Source organism: Phyllobates terribilis, unplaced genomic scaffold (assembly GCF_046119375.1).
Source record: "Phyllobates terribilis strain yellow unplaced genomic scaffold, ASM4611937v1 Scaffold_13__5_contigs__length_258822181, whole genome shotgun sequence".
Classification (NCBI taxonomy): domain Eukaryota; kingdom Metazoa; phylum Chordata; class Amphibia; order Anura; family Dendrobatidae; genus Phyllobates; species Phyllobates terribilis.
This window is the reverse complement of record NW_027362773.1, coordinates 78,062,768-78,084,187: the sequence shown is the minus strand read 5'-3', so window position 1 is coordinate 78,084,187 and position 21,420 is coordinate 78,062,768.

The following is a 21,420-nucleotide window of genomic DNA, read 5'->3' as shown; positions in this document are numbered from 1 at the left end:
AGACACAGTGTAATTCCACCCACAGCACCACTTTCCCAGTCATCCTCACACTCCCAGGCCAGTCTACAGCCATCGTTAGCACAGGCATGGGAGAAAAGGCGCCCATACTCGGCAAACCACCCCCGAGCACAGGCTCTGAATGCTGGCATTGCTAAACTACTGGCCCTTGAAATGCTATCATTCAGGCTGGTGGAGACTGACAGATTCCGTAACTTTATGGCATTGGCAGTACCACAATACAACGTGCCCAACCGCTTTTATTTCAGCAGGCAAGCCGTCCCTGCCCTGCAACATCATGTGGAGGGAAAAATTAAACATGCGCTACAAAACGCCGTCAGTAGCAAGGTCCACCTGACCACCGATGCGTGGACCAGTAAGCATGGACAGGGACGATACCTTTCCCTCACTGCCCATTGGGTAAATGTTGTGGAGCCGGGTACAGATCTTGAGAGTGGCGCTGTACGTGTTCTGCCAACTCCAAGGATTGCAGGAATCCAGTCTGTACACATTGACTCCTCCTCATACTCCAGTTCCTCTGAATCAGCGCTGCAGGAGCCGTCACGGTCTACCTCCACATCGACCCGTGAACGGTTACCTGTTATGGTGACCAATATGAGCACAGCCGTGGCCAAACGTCAACAGGCCATATTAAAATTAATTTCTTTGGGGAATCGAAGCCACACAGCGCAGGAGCTCTGGAATGCCATCAAGCAGCAGAGCGACGTGTGGTTTGTGCCAGCGAATCTCCAGCCAGGCATGGTAGTGTGTGACAATGGCCGAAATCTGGTGGCAGCTCTGGGCCTAGGCAACCTCACTCACATCCCATGTCTGGCACATGTGCTCAACTTGGTCGTGCAGAGTTTTTTGAGGGACTATCCGGATCTTGATGCACTGCTTCACAAGGTCCGCATAGAGTGCGCTCACTTGCGGCGTTCCAGCAATGCAAGATCACGCATTGCAGCTCTGCAGCGCCGATTACGTCTTCCGGAACATCGCATCATATGTGACCTACCCACCAGGTGGAATTCAACGTTACATATGTTGGAGAGGTTGTGTGAGCAGCAGGCAGCAGTAATGGAGTACCAGCTGCAGCAGGCGCAAACAAGTCGCAGTGCGCGCCGTTCACACTTCACCACCACTGAGTGGGCCTCTATGAAGGACATTTGCCACGTTTTGCGTGCCTTCGATTATTCCATGCGGATGGCGAGTGCAGATGATGCACTAGTCAGCATGACTATCCCCCTTATCTGCCTGCTTGAATAAACACTGCAAGCACTAAGGGACGATGTTTTGGAAGAGGTGGAGGATGAGGAGTCACAAATGCCATCTGCTTCTCTACAGTCTGCGCAACGTGGTTCCTCACAAAGGCCTAGGCAGGGGACACTTTGTGAGGAGGATGAGGAGGAGTCAATGGATGAGGAAGACATCTGTCCAGAGGAGGGAGGTACACAATGCTCTAGTAGTCAGTATCTAGAGCGAGGGTGGGGTGATGCAGAGCAGGCAGAGATCACGCCTCAAGCAGGGGACAGCGTTTCTTGGCCAGTTGGCAGTCTGCAGCACATGGTAGATTTCATGCTGCAGTGCCTGAGAAACGACCGCCGCATCGCCCACATTCTCAACACGGCTGATTATTGGGTGTCCACCCTCCTAGATCCTCGCTACCGGGATAACTTACAAAGCCTCATAACACCGTTGAACCGGGAGCGTAAAATGCGGGAGTACCAAGACGCACTGGTGCATTCCATCATGTTCTCCATTCCAACCGAGAGCAGTGCTGCTAGTGCTTTACAAAGCAGCTCAGTGCGTCGAGGCAGTGGAGGAAGCTCTGCACAAAGAGGGAGCAGAAGCAGCGCCTCAGCACAAGGCAAGACCAGTATGGCCGAAATGTGGCAAAGTTTTGTGTCCCCGCCGCCACAAATGTCTACACCATCACAGACGGCTCCAGTCATCAGGAGGCAACGTTTCCGTCAGATGATGACAGACTACATGTCTTGCCCTCTTAGTGTACTCCCAGACGGCTCTTCTCCCTTCAAGTTTTGGGTCTGTAAGCTGGATACATGGCCAGAGCTTAGTCAGTATGCATTGGAGATGCTAGCTTGCCCTGCTGCTAGTGTATTATCGGAACGCGTCTTTAGTGCCGCAGGTGGTGTACTAACAGACCGTCGCATGCGACTATCCTCTGATAACGTTGACCGGCTTACTTTTCTCAAAATGAACAAGGCCTGGATCTCTCATGAATTTGCCAGTCCTCTTCCAGAATAAATAATTGGTTGGCAACAGTATCCAGGTCTCCTGTTGTGTTCATGTTTCTACCACCTGAACTGTAATCCCTGAGCTCCAACACCGCCAGTTGGCGCTTGGAAGTGCCGTCTGCACAGTCAACACTTGCTGCCGTGTTATTGGGGTTCAGTAACGTCAGCTGCTCCCCTGCTGTGCGGACGGCAATTTCTCCTGCTCTGTCCACATTCTCACTACTACAGATTTTAAAGTTGCTCCAATTACACCTCTGGCTCCTCTGTTTTCAGTATTATCCCTGAGCTCCAACACCGCCAGTTGGCGCTCGGAAGTGCCGTCTGCACAGTCAACACTTGCTGCCGTGTTATTGGGGTTCAGTAACGTCAGCTGATCCCCAGCTGTGTGTCCGGCAAATTCTCCTGCTTTGTCCACATCCACTGTACTACGGATTTAAAACTGGCTCCACTCTGTTTTTAGTATTTACCCTGGGTTCCAGCACCGCCAGTTGGTTCTCAGTAGTTCCATTTGCTCTTGTACCTTCTACTACCCATCCGGGTTCCAGTACCGTCAGCTGGTTCTCGGCAGTGACTTTGGCACGGGTACTCCCTCCTGCCCAGCCTGGTTCCAGCACGCCAGCTGTTTCCGGGTAGTGTCAACGTCACTTTGCCTCCAATGCGTTGTCCTGTCATGTTGCGGTCGGGTTAGCCGACTCTATGGTGCCTGCAGTTTAGGTGACTCCTATGTGGGCTGCGGGATCTGGCAATGAAGGCTGGTTCCATAGTGCCAGTAGGACAAGCACCCCCTGTAGGACTGTGGGTTTTGGTAACTGCGGCCGGCTCGCGGCCTTGAACTTTTTTTTACATGGGTACCTTCTGCTACCCATCCGGGTTCCAGTACCGTCAGCTGGTTCTCGGCAGTGCCTTTGGATTAGGTGCCTCCTTCTCGGTATCCAAGTTCCACCAACGTCTGATGGTCCTTGGTAGTGCTTTCTGGCACAGGTACCTCCTGCTTAGTAACCGAGTTCCAGTACCGTCAGCTGGTCTTCGGCAGTTCCATTGGCTCTTGTACCTTCTGCTACCCATCCGGGTTCCAGTACCGTCAGCTGGTCCTCGGTAGTTCCATTTGCTCTTGTACCTTCTACTACCCATCCGGGTTCCAGTACCGTCAGCTGGTTCTCGGCAGTGACTTTGGCACGGGTACTCCCTCCTGCCCAGCCTGGTTCCAGCACGCCAGCTGTTACCGGGTAGTGTCAACGTCACTTTGCCTCCAATGCGTTGTCCTGTCGTGTTGCGGTCGGGTTAGCCGACTCTATGGTGCCTGCAGTTTAGGTGACTCCTATGTGGGCTGCGGGATCTGGCAATGAAGGCTGGTTCCATAGTGCCAATAGGACAAGCACCCCCTGTAGGACTGTGGGTTTTGGTAACTGCGGCCGGCTCGCGGCCTTGAACTTTTTTTTACATGAGTACCTTCTGCTACCCATCCGGGTTCCAGTACCGTCAGCTGGTTCTCGGCAGTGCCTTTGGATTAGGTGCCTCCTTCTCGGTATCCAAGTTCCACCAACGTCTGATGGTCCTTGGTAGTGCTTTCTGGCACAGGTACCTCCTGCTTAGTAACCGAGTTCCAGTACCGTCAGCTGGTCTTCGGCAGTTCCATTGGCTCTTGTACCTTCTGCTACCCATCCGGGTTCCAGTACCGTCAGCTGGTCCTCGGTAGTTCCATTTGCTCTTGTACCTTCTACTACCCATCCGGGTTCCAGTACCGTCAGCTGGTTCTCGGCAGTGACTTTGGCACGGGTACTCCCTCCTGCCCAGCCTGGTTCCAGCACGCCAGCTGTTTCCGGGTAGTGTCAACGTCACTTTGCCTCCAATGCGTTGTCCTGTCGTGTTGCGGTCGGGTTAGCCGACTCTATGGTGCCTGCAGTTTAGGTGACTCCTATGTGGGCTGCGGGATCTGGCAATGAAGGCTGGTTCCATAGTGCCAATAGGACAAGCACCCCCTGTAGGACTGTGGGTTTTGGTAACTGCGGCCGGCTCGCGGCCTTGAACTTTTTTTTACATGGGTACCTTCTGCTACCCATCCGGGTTCCAGTACCGTCAGCTGGTTCTCGGCAGTGCCTTTGGATTAGGTGCCTCCTTCTCGGTATCCAAGTTCCACCAACGTCTGCTGGTCCTTGGTAGTGATTTCTGGCACAGGTACCTCCTGCTTAGTAACCGAGTTCCAGTACCGTCAGCTGGTCTTCGGCAGTTCCATTGGCTCTTGTACCTTCTGCTACCCATCCGGGTTCCAGTACCGTCAGCTGGTCTTCGGTAGTTCCTCAGCTTTCTTGTACCTTCTGCTACATTTCCAAGTTCAAGCTTTTTGAAATGGTTCTTGGTAATCACTCTAGATCTCCCTGACGAGGACCCTGAAGACGAGGACCCTGAAGACCAACCCTAAGAAGACGAGGACCCCGAAGATGACGACCCTGAAGACGAGGACCCTGAAGACCAGCCCGAAGAAGACGAGGACCCTGAAGACCACCCCGAAGAAGACGAGGACCCTGAAGACCACCCCGAAGAAGACGAGGACCCCGAATACGAGGACCCAGAAGACCAACCCGAAGAAGACGAGGACCCCGAAGACGAGGACCCCCGAAGACGACGACCCTGAAGACCACCCCGAAGAAGACCAAGAAGATGACCCTGAAGAAGTTGACCAAGAGGACAAAGAAGAGAAGACAAGCACCAAGATACAGAAGAACAAGAGACAGAAAACCAAGAAGCAGAAATACAAGAAGCTGCAGAACAAAAAGCGGAAGAACATTAAGCATAAGACTAAAAATCAGAGCAAAAGATAATATCTAAATTATAAGCAGAAGATGACTAAGCAGTGTATGGGGGTGAGTCCGTTCCTCCTCGTGGTGCCCCTGGAAGAGACCTGCTGCTGCAGGCCAAACTGAACGCGGACAAATCCTGTTGTAAATCTTTTGTGACGGGCAGAACGAAAGGTGTAATGTCCAACCTTTTATAGATAACAACTACAGGAATGCCTGCCACAAATAAGAATATGATGAAGAAGAAGAAGATGAAGAAGATGAAGAAGTAGAATATGAAGAATGTGAAAAAAAAGAATAATACGAAGAAGGTGAAGAAGAAGAAGATGAAGAAGGTGAAGAAGAAGTGGATGAAAAAGATGCTGCTGCTGAGGATGATGAAGGAGAAAGTGTGGGAGAAGTAAAAAAGAAGGTGAAGAGCATGGAAGTAGTGAAACATAAATATCTGACAAAATATAAAAATACTTAACATAGTCAATATTTCCGTAACTCAGAACGTCTTAAAAAAAAATATTAATTCCTGCTATTCCATTTGATTGGGCTAAACCTCTATGCCTTTAATGTCTCCTCCACCTCCCCCAATACATTCTACATTATTCTTAGTTGTTTTCCTTCATGTAGAATTAACCTACAAGGAAAGAAAGGGTTTATTTTCATTCCGATATTTCTGTCCCATTGACTTGCATTGGTTTCCGGTATCGGAATCGGCGATATCCGATACTTTTTCGGTATCGGTCCGATCCAATCCGATCTGATATTTCCCGATATCGGAAGGTATCGCTCAACACTAATTATAAATAATTGATACTCTGCAGGGAGACGTTTATGGTATATGTGTCCACCCAGTGGTTGTCATGTGAATTGCAGCCTGTCAAGAATTTACTAGGACGTCGCTATAATATATTTCATATATACGGTGAAAAAATTAGAGTCCTTAATGAAATTCAATGAAAAGGTAATTTTGGACGCATAGGCACATGCATGAAGGCATATTTCCCCATTGTCGCCCTAAAAGGGTGATATGGTCACATTAATGCAGCATTGCTAAGCCTGATAGGATTCCTCGTCCCCAGTTAGCTCGGCTCTAAGACATTAAACTCATTCTGGTCTCTTAGCTTCGCTGCCTCATCTGGTTACAACCATCATCTTAAAAATCACCCAAGTAATGAGAAAAAAAATTGAATTAGGTTTGAGTGCCCAAGGCCTTTTCACTAGTTAAATCATATTTCTCAATTTCTAAGCCAAGCATCTATATTTCTGCTTTTTAAAGACGTTGGAATTCTGCAGCGAGGCAGGTAATAGATGAGTGGATATTGTTAGGTAATAACTACAATTCTCCAAAAGGTCACTCATATACAAGACTGTATTATGGGCTCTTAATGTAGCTTGTCATGTTCTGACAGGGGGATTGTCCCTTCAGGGAAGCAGACATCGCATACCGTATGTTTACTCCGGAAAACTAACTAGATTAGTTTACATACTCCACCAAGAGGTCACCCGTCCTCCAAGTAATGACAGAACTGGAAACGAATGCTGAAGACGACAAAAACAAGACGAGGTGGATGTTGAGAGCTTCCGGGGCTGCTGTGCATCTACCTGGTTCATTGAAAAATTCCTTCTTAATAGAAATTTTTTTATAAGTATGTCATCCTTTTAGATCTCATTTACTAAACAAATTCATGTTTGAAAATTTTGTTTTTCAATTTTTTTATTTTTAGAGGAGATAAGCAAATCAATTCAAAGCCAATTGTTAGGCTCATCAGACGAGGTGGATCCTCTAAGCCTCAGGTCCAGGTGGGCACACTGACCTTGGGCGTTGATGCAGTAAGCAGGATGGCATGTGGTCAGCGAGGACTTGGCACATAAAGGAATCTCAAGGATAGCAGCGTGGAAGAGATGGAAGCAAGTAAAGCACAGATGGTGGAGCAAACCTAACATTGACGTCTAGAGTCTCAATCACCAAGACATACAGTACAGACCAAAAGTTTGGACACACCTTCTCATTTAAAGATTTTTCTGTATTTTCATGACTATGAAAATTGTACATTCACACTGAAGGCATCAAAACTATGAATTAACACATGTGGAATTATATACTTAACAAAAAAGTGTGAAACAACTGAAAATATGTCTTATATTCTAGGTTCTTCAAAGTAGCCACCTTTTGCTTTGATGACTCCTTTGCACACTCTTGGCATTCTTTTGATGAGCTTCAAGAGGTAGTCACTGGAAATGTTTTTCACTTCACAGGTGTGCCCTGTCAGGTTTAATAAGTGGGATACCTCTTGAAGCTCATCCATAGAATGCCAAGAGTGTGCAAAGCAGTCATCAAAGCAAAAGAACCTAGAATATAAGACATATTTTCAGTTGTTTCACACTTTTTTGTTAAGTATATAATTCCACATGTGTTAATTCATAGTTTTGATGCCTTCAGTGTGAATGTACAATTTACATAGTCATGAAAATACAGAAAAATCTTTAAATGAGAAGGTGTATCCAAACTTTTTGTCTGTACTGTAGGTGTGTGTCTTAATGGGCCTTAAGTCTAGAGAGATGTCTTTGATCCACACCGGGCAACTTGTAAAAGTTGACGTGGAGCACAACAGAGGGCAGCGATCACAGGGGGAAGGAAGAGGAGCCATGGATACTCGAGACAGGTATGTAAGACTAATCAAACTAGCTTTGAATTTCTCATACCAAACAAATCTTGATTTGACAGAACCAACATTTTTCCAATTCGATTGGCTTAAAAAAGCAAAAAATGGCAACTATTTTGCTTGATTTTTTTTATGGTTGTGATATATTCTACCATAGCTCCTCGCCAGTCCTGGCACCGCAGGTCTCCATCCAGTCTTCCACTTGCTCACGTCCTCCCTCTGGCTCAAGGTTGTTTTTGTTCATCAATCTTCTTCACTCTTCGGCACTTTTGGCACTGAATACGGCTCAAGGGGTTTCATAGCGTCTTGTGATGACGCATATACAGAGTGCCTGACTAGAACCGTTTTTCTCGTATATGAAAATCAATGATGTCTGAATGAGGCCTTAGAGTAAAGAAGACTGAAGACCTGAAACAAGACTGCAGCCAGAGGGACTAAGCAAGTGTCACGGGTGTGTCAGAAGTGACACACAGTCGCCCTGCAGTTGGTTGCAGGAGATCTCTTTGTTTGGCATTACAGACACCTTCTTAGAAGCTGTCTCTCTATGACCCAGCGGCTACCTTCCTCTTGCTAATTAACAACCTGGCCTGGGTGTATAAATACCTGCTGTTTGCTAGAGGGAGGTGACGGAGATATTCACATAACCCCTTGCAAAGGCTTGGAGCTAGTGCATTACTACTTCCTCTCTGGTGCTAAGAGGACGTGTGTTTATCTCCATGAAGTCGACTAAAGCTAAGCTATCATCCCTTGTTTGTTCCCCCTGTTGTCTTTAGTTGTCAGTGGGGATCGACTAGCGCTCATCCCCTCCCTTCCTTAGCCAGGGCCAAACGCCAGGAAAACACAGGGTGAGGTTTCTGTGCGGCGATTGGTGCAGAACCAATATAGGGATGTTAGGGGAGACAGGGTGATATAAGGTCAGCCTAGGAGGTCTCCACTACCCTTTTCCCTAGAGTCTGGGCCCCCTTTTCCCCCTTCCCTTTGTGTTGCACGTAGTCTTTCCTATACCTTGCGTGACAGCAAGCCAGCAGAAGACCGGGAGTGGGAGCTGTGGAGCCAGAACAAGTCAGGGTTGAGGGGAGTATAATGATTTATTATTTTGATTTGGGATCTCAAGAGACCTCAGAAAATAATAAACTACTTTTACCAGCAATTCGATTCGCATAGAATAAATTTGGTGCAAACCAAATTTCCTGGCAAAAATCAAGCAAATCTGATGAATCGAATTTCAAATTCAGATTTGCTAATCTCTATTGTTTTATTTTTGAAGTTTTTCCTTTTTCAAATTTTAGTTTGACATTTTTCTACATCATGTTGGAATTTGTTTTAACAGGATGATTTGTTCTTTTACTAAGCTGTTCCCCAGGACAGTTGTCATCAATTTATAATAGGGCATCTTGAAATTATCTTAAAAGGTAAGAAATTTGGCTCCGTGCTAAGGTCAGGAGATGATGACAGAGGTTGAGTAGGAAATGCTTAAGTGAGTGGAAAAAAAATGGTCCAAAATGTCAAGTCTGTCAAGTGTGGACTTATAGCTCATAACAGCTAAATGGACTGGGACAGAGCTTCTGACAATTCCTAATCTCAGTAGAGACCAAGAAAAACTGAACTTAAGAGGAGACCATGAAAACACTTATTACTAATCAGAACTCTACCTGGAGCCCCCCCAAAAATTGGGGGGAACTTTTCAATTAAAAAAAAATTCTGTGTATGACTTTATATTCACATAATTTTTTTACTCTTTTTTTTTTTTCGGGGCTTAATTTTTGTCATTTTTAGATTTTTTTTTATTTTTGCTGATATTGTATAAAATGTAAAGAAAAATAGGAAATGTGTCTATTTTTCACATTTTTTTTTTCTACGACCAGAAAGGACCACTGGAGGTGTCTTTCTGGTTTATGTATTTTATTATTTTATTTTATTAAATTTTTTTTCACATATTTTTAAAAGTCCTTTTCTAGGATATTTTCACATTAATACCTTCTTTACATTGCTGATTTCCTCTGTAACAGGGGCTTGTATATTAGTTCCAGTTACAAGTGCTATAAGCTCAGCAGCCCCTGTTCTCTCACATCACCCAGCGATCACATGAATCATGGGTCCGGAGAAGAAAGTACTGTCAGTGTTTCCTAATCTATATACATAGCACGTGTTCAGCACTGTGTGCACAGCAATCAGGAAGACAGAGATGGTAATAAACTATGTTTGCATTTTCTATGGGAAGTCTTTCCTAGCTAATCTCTCCGCAATGGAAATGAGAAAAATAATTTTTTGTTTTATTCAGCTCTGCAGACACAATTACATGTCATGGCCAGTTTAAAATGCTTAAAGGGGTTGTCCACTACTAGGGCAACCCCTTCTTGATCTAAATGTTTGGCCCCAATAAAAAAGCTTATACTCAACTCACATGCTGGCGCCGTTCCAGCGGTGTCGGCACTCGCTCTCACCGGGGCTCTCGTGCGGTGTTATGACACGAATTGAACATGAAGAGGAAGTCCAGGCTGCAGCTGATCTGACTTCCTCTTCATGTTCAATTCGTACAAAGCCCGGGACAGTGACACCAATGCTGATATAACAAGTGAGCATCCTGGTGTCCAAACAAAGGCATGAGAGTCCCAGGAACGCGAGTGCTGACACCATTGGAATGTCGCCGGCAAGGCAGGTGAGTATAAGCTTTTTTATTTTATCGGGGCCGAAGGTTTAGATGAAGAAGGGGCTGTCCTAGTAGTGGAAACTCCTTTAAACTGGCGAAAGGTCCTCTATATCATCTGAGTGGAAATAGACTTTAAAAATTGAACTATGCCAAAAACAAGACATTGGACGTTATGAGTAGAGATGAGCGTTGTTCTACTCGAACTGTTCGCCAATCTCAAATTCGAGCTGTTTTGGGCGGTGTTCGAGCCGTTCGGCGAACACGAACAATTTGATAAAAATTCGGCTGTTCGAGGTTATGTTCGATAACTGTTCGTGCACCAAAATCATAACTGGATTTTTTCTCAGTAATGATGAAAATTAATGTTAATACGCAGTTTGAGTGTACAGCGGGGTGGGGGGAGGGGCAGGGGATGGATCTCTGCAGGAATAATGAAGATCTCCATTTTTTTTTCTCTTTCCCGCATTTGCAGTGGGGAGGTGCAATCTGTCAGCCTATCAGCAGCGCACACACGGAGCGAAGTGCTTTTTTTCACACAAGCAAGGGCATGTGTCATTGGCAGTGTATGTCACATGTCCTTGCCCTATAAGACCAAGCCATTTTCCCCGTCGCCACCATTTTCTCACTGCTGCAGCTGCGTGTTAGACGGCACCGCTGTTGCTGTGTGCGCTATACCTTGTTAATTTCAAGCCAATTTTCGCACAAATATACAGATAGCTTGGGAGTAGGGAATAGTTGTGATTGCAGTCCTTTTAAGGACTAGGTTACAGCATTTCCTACGACTTTTATCAGGGAGGTCTGTGCTCTTAAATAGATAGGTTGTGGGAGTAAAGACTAATTGTAATTGGAGTCCTTTTCAGGACTAGGTTACATCAGTTCCTATCAGTTTTTGCCAGGCAGGTCTGTGCCAGTGCTGTGCAAGTTTTTTTCACAGCATTTGGCTGAATCTAGCAAAGCTAATCCTTTTTGGCCTATTGCAGAGTGTGTTAGTCAGTGGAGTAGCCTATCTGTGCTGCAAGATATACCACCTGTGTATAGAATACCAATTTTTTTACTGCACCTAGTGAAGTAAAATCTTTTGGGCATAGCATCATTCTATTAGTCCATCTATACTGACCTCCATCAGGTTGCAAATTAAAACTAATTTTTATCTGCATCTACAGTACCTCTGAAAAAATATTTGGGCTTCTAGCTGTGTGTGGGACTTGTTGTATTAGTCCATCTATACTGACCTCCATCAGGTTGCAAATTAAAAATAATTTTTATCTGCATCTACAGTACCTCTGAAAAAATATTTGGGCTTCTAGCTGTGTGTGGGACTTGTTGTATTAGTCCATTTATACTGACCTCCATCAGGTTGCAAACTGAATATATTTTTTTCTGCATCTACCTCTGAAAAAATATTTGGGCTTCTAGCTGTGTGTGGGACTTGTTGTATTAGTCCATCTATACTGACCTCCATCAGGTTGCAAATTAAAAATAATTTGTATCTGCATCTACAGTACCTCTGAAAAAATATTTGGGCTTCTAGCTGTGTGTGGGACTTGTTGTATTAGTCCATCTATACTGACCTCCATCAGGTTGCAAATTAAAAATAATTTTTATCTGCATCTACAGTACCTCTGAAAAAATATTTGGGCTTCTAGCTGTGTGTGGGTCTTGTTGTATTAGTCCATCTATACTGACCTCCATCAGGTTGCAAACTGAATATATTTTTTTCTGCATCTACCTCTGAAAAAATATTTGGCCTTCTAGCTGTGTGTGGGACTTGTTCTATTAATCCATCTATACTGACCTCCATCAGGTTGCAAACTGAATATAATTTTTTTCTACATCTAGCTCTGAAAAAATATTTGGCCTTCTAGCAGTGTGTCGGACTTTCTCTATTAGTCCATCTATACTGACCTCCATCAGGTTGCAAACTGAATATAATTTTTTTCTACATCTACCTCTGAAAAAATATTTGGGCTTCTAGCTGTGTGTGGGACTTGTTGTATTAGTCCATCTATACTGACCTCCATCAGGTTGCAAACTGAATATATTTTTTTCTGCATCTACCTCTGAAAAAATATTTGGGCTTCTAGCAGTGTGTGGGACTTGTTGTATTAGTCCATCTATACTGACCTCCATCAGGTTGCAAATTAAAAATAATTTGTATCTGCATCTACAGTACCTCTGAAAAAATATTTGGGCTTCTAGCTGTGTGTGGGACTTGTTGTATTAGTCCATCTATACTGACCTCCATCAGGTTGCAAATTAAAAATAATTTTTATCTGCATCTACAGTACCTCTGAAAAAATATTTGGGCTTCTAGCTGTGTGTGGGACTTGTTCTATTAATCCATCTATACTGACCTCCATCAGGTTGCAAACTGAATATAATTTTTTTCTGCATCTAGCTCTGAAAAAATATTTGGCCTTCTAGCAGTGTGTCGGACTTTCTCTATTAGTCCATCTATACTGACCTCCATCAGGTTGCAAATTAAAAATAATTTTTATCTGCATCTACAGTACCTCTGAAAAAATATTTGGGCTTCTAGCTGTGTGTGGGACTTGTTGTATTAGTCCATCTATACTGACCTCCATCAGGTTGCAAACTAAATATATTTTTTTCTGCATCTACCTCTGAAAAAATATTTGGGCTTCTAGCTGTGGGTGGGACTTGTTGTATTAGTCCATCTATACTGACCTCCATCAGGTTGCAAATTAAAAATAATTTGTATCTGCATCTACAGTACCTCTGAAAAAATATTTGGGCTTCTAGCTGTGTGTGGGACTTGTTGTATTAGTCCATCTATACTGACCTCCATCAGGTTGCAAACTGAATATATTTTTTTCTGCATCTACCTCTGAAAAAATATTTGGGCTTCTAGCTGTGTGTGGGACTTGTTGTATTAGTCCATCTATACTGACCTCCATCAGGTTGCAAATTAAAAATAATTTGTATCTGCATCTACAGTACCTCTGAAAAAATATTTGGGCTTCTAGCTGTGTGTGGGACTTGTTGTATTAGTCCATCTATACTGACCTCCATCAGGTTGCAAATTAAAAATAATTTTTATCTGCATCTACAGTACCTCTGAAAAAATATTGGGCTTCTAGCTGTGTGTGGGACTTGTTGTATTAGTCCATCTATACTGACCTCCATCAGGTTGCAAACTGAATATATTTTTTTCTGCATCTACCTCTGAAAAAATATTTGGGCTTCTAGCTGTGTGTGGGACTTGTTCTATTAATCCATCTATACTGACCTCCATCAGGTTGCAAACTGAATATAATTTTTTTCTGCATCTAGCTCTGAAAAAATATTTGGCCTTCTAGCAGTGTGTCGGACTTTCTCTATTAGTCCATCTATACTGACCTCCATCAGGTTGCAAATTAAAAATAATTTGTATCTGCATCTACAGTACCTCTGAAAAAATATTTGGGCTTCTAGCTGTGTGTGGGACTTGTTGTATTAGTCCATCTATACTGACCTCCATCAGGTTGCAAATTAAAAATAATTTTTATCTGCATCTACAGTACCTCTGAAAAAATATTTGGGCTTCTAGCTGTGTGTGGGACTTGTTGTATTAGTCCATCTATACTGACGTCCATCAGGTTGCAAACTGAATATATTTTTTTCTGCATCTACCTCTGAAAAAATATTTGGGCTTCTAGCTGTGTGTGGGACTTGTTGTATTAGTCCATCTATACTGACCTCCATCAGGTTGCAAATTAAAAATAATTTGTATCTGCATCTACCTCTGAAAAAATATTTGGGCTTCTAGCTGTGTGTGGGACTTGTTGTATTAGTCCATCTATACTGACCTCCATCAGGTTGCAAACTGAATATATTTTTTTCTGCATCTACCTCTGAAAAAATATTTGGGCTTCTAGCTGTGTGTGGGATTTGTTGTATTAGTCCATCTATACTGACCTCCATCAGGTTGCAAACTGAATATATTTTTTTCTGCATCTACCTCTGAAAAAATATTTGGGCTTCTAGCTGTGTGTGGGACTTGTTGTATTAGTCCATCTATACTGACCTCCATCAGGTTGCAAATTAAAAATAATTTGTATCTGCATCTACAGTACCTCTGAAAAAATATTTGGGCTTCTAGCTGTGTGTGGGATTTGTTGTATTAGTCCATCTATACTGACCTCCATCAGGTTGCAAACTGAATATATTTTTTTCTGCATCTACCTCTGAAAAAATATTTGGGCTTCTAGCTGTGTGTGGGACTTGTTGTATTAGTCCATCTATACTGACCTCCGTCAGGTTGCAAACTGAATATATTTTTTTCTGCATCTACCTCTGAAAAAATATTTGGGCTTCTAGCTGTGTGTGGGACTTGTTGTATTAGTCCATCTATACTGACCTCCAGCAGGTTGCAAATTAAAAATAATTTGTATCTGCATCTACAGTACCTCTGAAAAAATATTTGGGCTTCTAGCTGTGTGTGGGACTTGTTGTATTAGTCCATCTATACTGACCTGCATCAGGTTGCAAATTAAAAATAATTTTTATCTGCATCTACAGTACCTATGAAAAAATATTTGGGCTTCTAGCTGTGTGTGGGACTTGTTGTATTAGTCCATCTATACTGACCTCCATCAGGTTGCAAACTGAATATAATTTTTTTCTGCATCTAGCTCTGAAAAAATATTTGGCCTTCTAGCAGTGTGTCGGACTTTCTCTATTAGTCCATCTATACTGACCTCCATCAGGTTGCAAATTATAAATAATTTTTATCTGCATCTACAGTACCTCTGAAAAAATATTTGGGCTTCTAGCTGTGTGTGGGACTTGTTGTATTAGTCCATCTATACTGACCTCCATCAGGTTGCAAACTGAATATATTTTTTTCTGCATCTACCTCTGAAAAAATATTTGGGCTTCTAGCTGTGTGTGGGACTTGTTGTATTAGTCCATCTATACTGACCTCCATCAGGTTGCAAATTAAAAATAATTTGTATCTGCATCTACAGTACCTCTGAAAAAATATTTGGGCTTCTAGCTGTGTGTGGGACTTGTTGTATTAGTCCATCTATACTGACCTCCATCAGGTTGCAAACTGAATATATTTTTTTCTGCATCTACCTCTGAAAAAATATTTGGGCTTCTAGCTGTGTGTGGGACTTGTTGTATTAGTCCATCTATACTGACCTCCATCAGGTTGCAAACTGAATATATTTTTTTCTGCATCTACCTCTGAAAAAATATTTGGCCTTCTAGCAGTGTGTCGGACTTTCTCTATTAGTCCATCTATACTGACCTCCATCAGGTTGCAAATTAAAAATAATTTGTATCTGCATCTACAGTACCTCTGAAAAAATATTTGGGCTTCTAGCTGTGTGTGGGACTTGTTGTATTAGTCCATCTATACTGACCTCCATCAGGTTGCAAATTAAAAATAATTTTTATCTGCATCTACAGTACCTCTGAAAAAATATTGGGCTTCTAGCTGTGTGTGGGACTTGTTGTATTAGTCCATCTATACTGACCTCCATCAGGTTGCAAACTGAATATATTTTTTTCTGCATCTACCTCTGAAAAAATATTTGGGCTTCTAGCTGTGTGTGGGACTTGTTTTATTAATCCATCTATACTGACCTCCATCAGGTTGCAAACTGAATATAATTTTTTTCTGCATCTAGCTCTGAAAAAATATTTGGCCTTCTAGCAGTGTGTCGGACTTTCTCTATTAGTCCATCTATACTGACCTCCATCAGGTTGCAAATTAAAAATAATTTGTATCTGCATCTACAGTACCTCTGAAAAAATATTTGGGCTTCTAGCTGTGTGTGGGACTTGTTGTATTAGTCCATCTATACTGACCTCCATCAGGTTGCAAACTGAATATATTTTTTTCTGCATCTACCTCTGAAAAAATATTTGGGCTTCTAGCTGTGTGTGGGACTTGTTGTATTAGTCCATCTATACTGACCTCCATCAGGTTGCAAATTAAAAATAATTTGTATCTGCATCTACAGTACCTCTGAAAAAATATTTGGGCTTCTAGCTGTGTGTGGGACTTGTTGTATTAGTCCATCTATACTGACCTCCATCAGGTTGCAAACTGAATATATTTTTTTCTGCATCTACCTCTGAAAAAATATTTGGGCTTCTAGCTGTGTGTGGGACTTGTTGTATTAGTCCATCTATACTGACCTCCATCAGGTTGCAAACTGAATATATTTTTTTCTGCATCTACCTCTGAAAAAATATTTGGCCTTCTAGCAGTGTGTCGGACTTTCTCTATTAGTCCATCTATACTGACCTCCATCAGGTTGCAAATTAAAAATAATTTGTATCTGCATCTACAGTACCTCTGAAAAAATATTTGGGCTTCTAGCTGTGTGTGGGACTTGTTGTATTAGTCCATCTATACTGACCTCCATCAGGTTGCAAATTAAAAATAATTTTTATCTGCATCTACAGTACCTCTGAAAAAATATTGGGCTTCTAGCTGTGTGTGGGACTTGTTGTATTAGTCCATCTATACTGACCTCCATCAGGTTGCAAACTGAATATATTTTTTTCTGCATCTACCTCTGAAAAAATATTTGGGCTTCTAGCTGTGTGTGGGACTTGTTTTATTAATCCATCTATACTGACCTCCATCAGGTTGCAAACTGAATATAATTTTTTTCTGCATCTAGCTCTGAAAAAATATTTGGCCTTCTAGCAGTGTGTCGGACTTTCTCTATTAGTCCATCTATACTGACCTCCATCAGGTTGCAAATTAAAAATAATTTGTATCTGCATCTACAGTACCTCTGAAAAAATATTTGGGCTTCTAGCTGTGTGTGGGACTTGTTGTATTAGTCCATCTATACTGACCTCCATCAGGTTGCAAACTGAATATATTTTTTTCTGCATCTACCTCTGAAAAAATATTGGGCTTCTAGCTGTGTGTGGGTCTTGTTCTATTAATCCATCTATACAGACCTCCATCAGGTTGCAAACTGAATATAATTTTTTTCTGCATCTACCTCTGAAAAAATATTTGGCCTTGTAGCAGTGTGTCGGACTTTCTCTATTAGTCCATCTATACTGACCTCCATCAGGTTGCAAACTGAATATATTTTTTTCTGCATCTAACCCAGCCAATAGTTTTGGCCTAATACCACAGTTTGGCCACTCAGCTCTGCTCGGTTACCATCCATTGTTTTTTTGTGCAAACAACTCCAGAGTTGTGATTTAGTTAACCACCAAAATGAGTGGAAAAAGGCCTGCTGCTGGTGGAAAGGGGAATAGGCGTGTTGGGAAGGGGAAAAAAGGTTGTGTCCGTGGGGTAGGTGTTAAAGCAACAGTAACATCTGCAGAAGAAAGACCATCTTCCAGCCAAACTAAAATGTCTACTTCTTTTAGCGGACAATGTGATAAGATCCCTTTCTTACGGCCACGCCAATCGCTACAAATTCCAGATGAGGCACAAAAACAGCAGGTGCTTCAACGGATATCAAGTGCTCCTTTAAGTGGGCTCTCCTCCACATCAACTTCAACATCACAAATACTCCAGTCCTCAAAGGTGTCACCCAAATCGCACTTGCTTCCTCACAGCTCCCAAATCTCCAGCTGCCCGTCTGAGTATGAGGTAGAACAGATGGTTGAGTCTGCAGAGCTGTTTACTCATACTATAGCCTGGGAATCAGAGGTCGACTCCAGCGCTTCTGTGAATCCAGACGAGGAAATGATCTGCACTGATGCCCAGAATCTTTATGAGTCGGATCCAGGACCAGACGCAGAAGGTTCTGACCATAATGTAGACCCTCATTCCCAAACTGTAACTCCTGTTGGTGGAGACAATGAGGAAGACGATGATAAGACTCAAATACCTGATTGGAGCGACAACTTTAGTTTTTTGTCAGGGCAGGAACAGGTTGGCTCTGAGGACGACGGGTGTGATAACACACAGGGTGATGATGATGAGGTTGGAGATCCCACTTACTGTCAACCCACAGTCAGCCAAGAGATGAGGTCAGCAGAGGAGGTGGAGGAAGATGCTAGTGACGACGAGGTCAGGTTGCGCCTTCCTGGACAGAGACGTAGTACTGGAAGCACGTCAACAACTGCATCCTCAAACACAACTCTGCCTCTCACCACAAGTCGTGGTGGCTCTTCAGGTCGCATGGGTGCTAAGCCTTGCATAGCCTGGGCATTTTTTCAGATCGATAAAGATGACCCAACTCGTGTTATCTGTAACATTTGTCAGCAAAAGCTAAGTAGAGGCCAAAAAATACATAGTTTGAGTACTTCATGCATGAACCGGCACATGGACATGAAGCATAAGTTGCAGTGGGAAGCTCAGTGTGCTACAATGCGGCCTAGCCGGCCGGGCCAACCACCGTCTGCCATATCTTGTGCATCCGCGGCCTCTTCATTCTCTGTGACTGGGGGGACAGCAGTCACACCTGTTTTGGGGCGCAGACCTGCCACCTCTTTACCCGCAACAGCCAGCGTGATTGGCAGGTCATCATTTTCTTTGGAGGTGGTAACAGCAGCTGGTGTTGAGCGCTGTCCGACATCGATAGCACCACCTTTGGATCAAGGCAACCTAACATGTCCGCCTGCATCTTCCTCACAGACCGGCAGTTTGCCGGGGACACCCTTATCAACCCCGTCTAAGCACAATAGCCAGCCCTCGGTCCCTCAGATGTGGACAAGTAAAAGACCATTTCCTCCTTGCCATGAGAAAGCTAAGAGGTTGAATTTCACCATCTGCAAGCTCTTGGCTACAGAAATGCTGCCTTTCCGCCTGGTGGACACAGAGGATTTTCGAGACCTTATGTCCGTCGCAGTGCCCCAGTACCAGATGCCCAGTCGGCACTACTTCTCAAAGAAAGGTGTGCCTGCGCTCCACCAGCATGTCGCACACAACATCACCGCTTCTTTGAGAAACTCTGTGTGTGACAGGGTGCATTTCACCACAGACACTTGGACGAGTAGGCATGGACAGGGGCGTTACATGTCGCTGACTGGGCACTGGGTAACTATGGTGACAGCAGGACAAGGGGCTGCTGTCCAAGTCTTGCCTTCCCCACGAGTTGTGCGTCAATCCTCTTTATGTCAAAGTTCCTCCACTGCTTCTGCCTCCTCAACCTCCTCTCGGTCTTCCACCTGCACCCAAAGCCTGTCTGGTCATGCCACAAGCTTTCTAACTGCGCAGAAGGGATCCTGCACACCTCCTTACTATGCTGGCAGTAGGGCTCAACGTCATCAGGCGGTTTTTACATTGAAATGTCTGGGAAATGTGAGTCACACAGCTGAGGAGTTGTGGTCAGCTCTGGAGAACCAATTTCATGAATGGTTGTCTCCACTGGACCTGAAACCAGGGAAGGCCGTGTGCGACAATGCTGCAAACCTGGGTGCGGCCCTTCGCCGGGGCAATGTCACACACATGCCTTGTATGGCTCACGTGTTGAACCTGGTTGTCCAGCAATTTTTAGCCCACTATCCCAGACTAGATGGCCTTCTGCAGAGGGCACGGTCGCTGTGTGCTCACTTCCGCCGTTCGTGTGGACCCCAGGGGTCTGGTTTCCACAGTAACTGCAGTGTTATGTCTGAGAGCAGGTGGGAGGTCTCTTGGTCAGGAATCCTATGCATGCCACACCTCCTGCCCAGTCCTGGGAGGGGAAGGACTTCCCCTATATAAACCTGGGGCTGAGGCAGGGTTAGAGAAGAAGAGTAGAGAGAAGAAGAGAAGCAGTGATAGGAAAGAAAGATCAGGAGCTCTGTGGGAGTCGTGCTAAGAGGAGATCAGGGCTGGAAGCTGTAGAGCTCGCCCTGATTGAAGATTTCTTACCGGACCCGGAGTCCGAGGCTGTGGGGACTAACTCCTACCCAGCAGCAGAAACCGACCGGCAGGGGATTTCAGGTCCTCTGGCCCAGAAACCCGAAGGCTCGGTCACACGTGTGGGACCAGCACCGCCGTCGTGGAGCGGAAGCTACTAGAAGGCCCCGAGTCACCGGCCATACGGGTGAGCACCACACAGTACACTCAGGGACGTGGGCTACCTTTACCCGCCTCTAGCAAGGTAGCCAGAAGAGTACAATTAGTTGGGGAGGCCTACAACTCCGCCTGGCCAAGGGGGATCCCATCTGCTCAAGGACTGACCAGGCCCCGACCGCTAGCCAGTACTCCGGGAGGGTCTATCTTTGTCACCAGTAAAGACCCTGAACTACACCGTATCGTCTCTGAGTGATTCCTGCTACCCCCATCATCCACGTCGGCTGCCCTGAGGCCATACCCCTCCCGTTGGGGGTTATACCATCCACGCTGCACCATCCTCCCACCGGCCTCAGCGGTTTGCCCTGCAGCGGCAGCTCCATAGCTGCATTCAACGGGTGGCGTAGTCGTTCTACATCTACTGCTAATATACCGCCACTTAGTCTGACTCCCTGGGCACGGACCGGGTCACCGCCACGAGACTACTACCCCTATCAGATCCGGCTCCGGGTAGTCCCTGCGTGCGCAACGCTGCATCACATAGGCCCAGGGCGCGTCAACTTTTGGCGTAGTCGGCAGGATCTCGTGCCCGCAACCACCGGGTACTGCGTGCCTGAAAAAGACTGTTCAAACTTACCAGTGGTGAAGATTCCCGCCATCCGGCGCCATATTCTACCTTCTTCCCGCCATCCGCGAAGTTTTCCCGCCATCCGGCGCCATCTTCTGCCTTCTTCCCGCCATCCGTGGAGTTTTCCCGCCGTTGGACGCCATCTTGAAGACGCCGCGCGGGAAGAAGAGGGGCGTGGACTCCGAAAGCGTGCGAGAACTGAAGCCCCGCCTCACGTCCGGACGTTGCGTAAGGTCCTGGAAGGAGCCCAGCAGACGCCGACGTCACAGGAGCGCGACGGAAGGTCCTCAACCCTGACGATCCACTGCGGAGCCGCGGCCTACGGAAGAGGATCATCGCAAGGTAGGCCACGGTCCACTAGGGGGGAGGAAGATGTCGGATACGGAGGAGAGCTTCACCGCCTCAACCCCCGCCAGCGCCACCGCTGCTGCAGTCATGCCTTTCACCATGCCCTATATCCCGGGAGCAGCCTGGCTACCCCAGTACTCAGGGGAGTCACATACC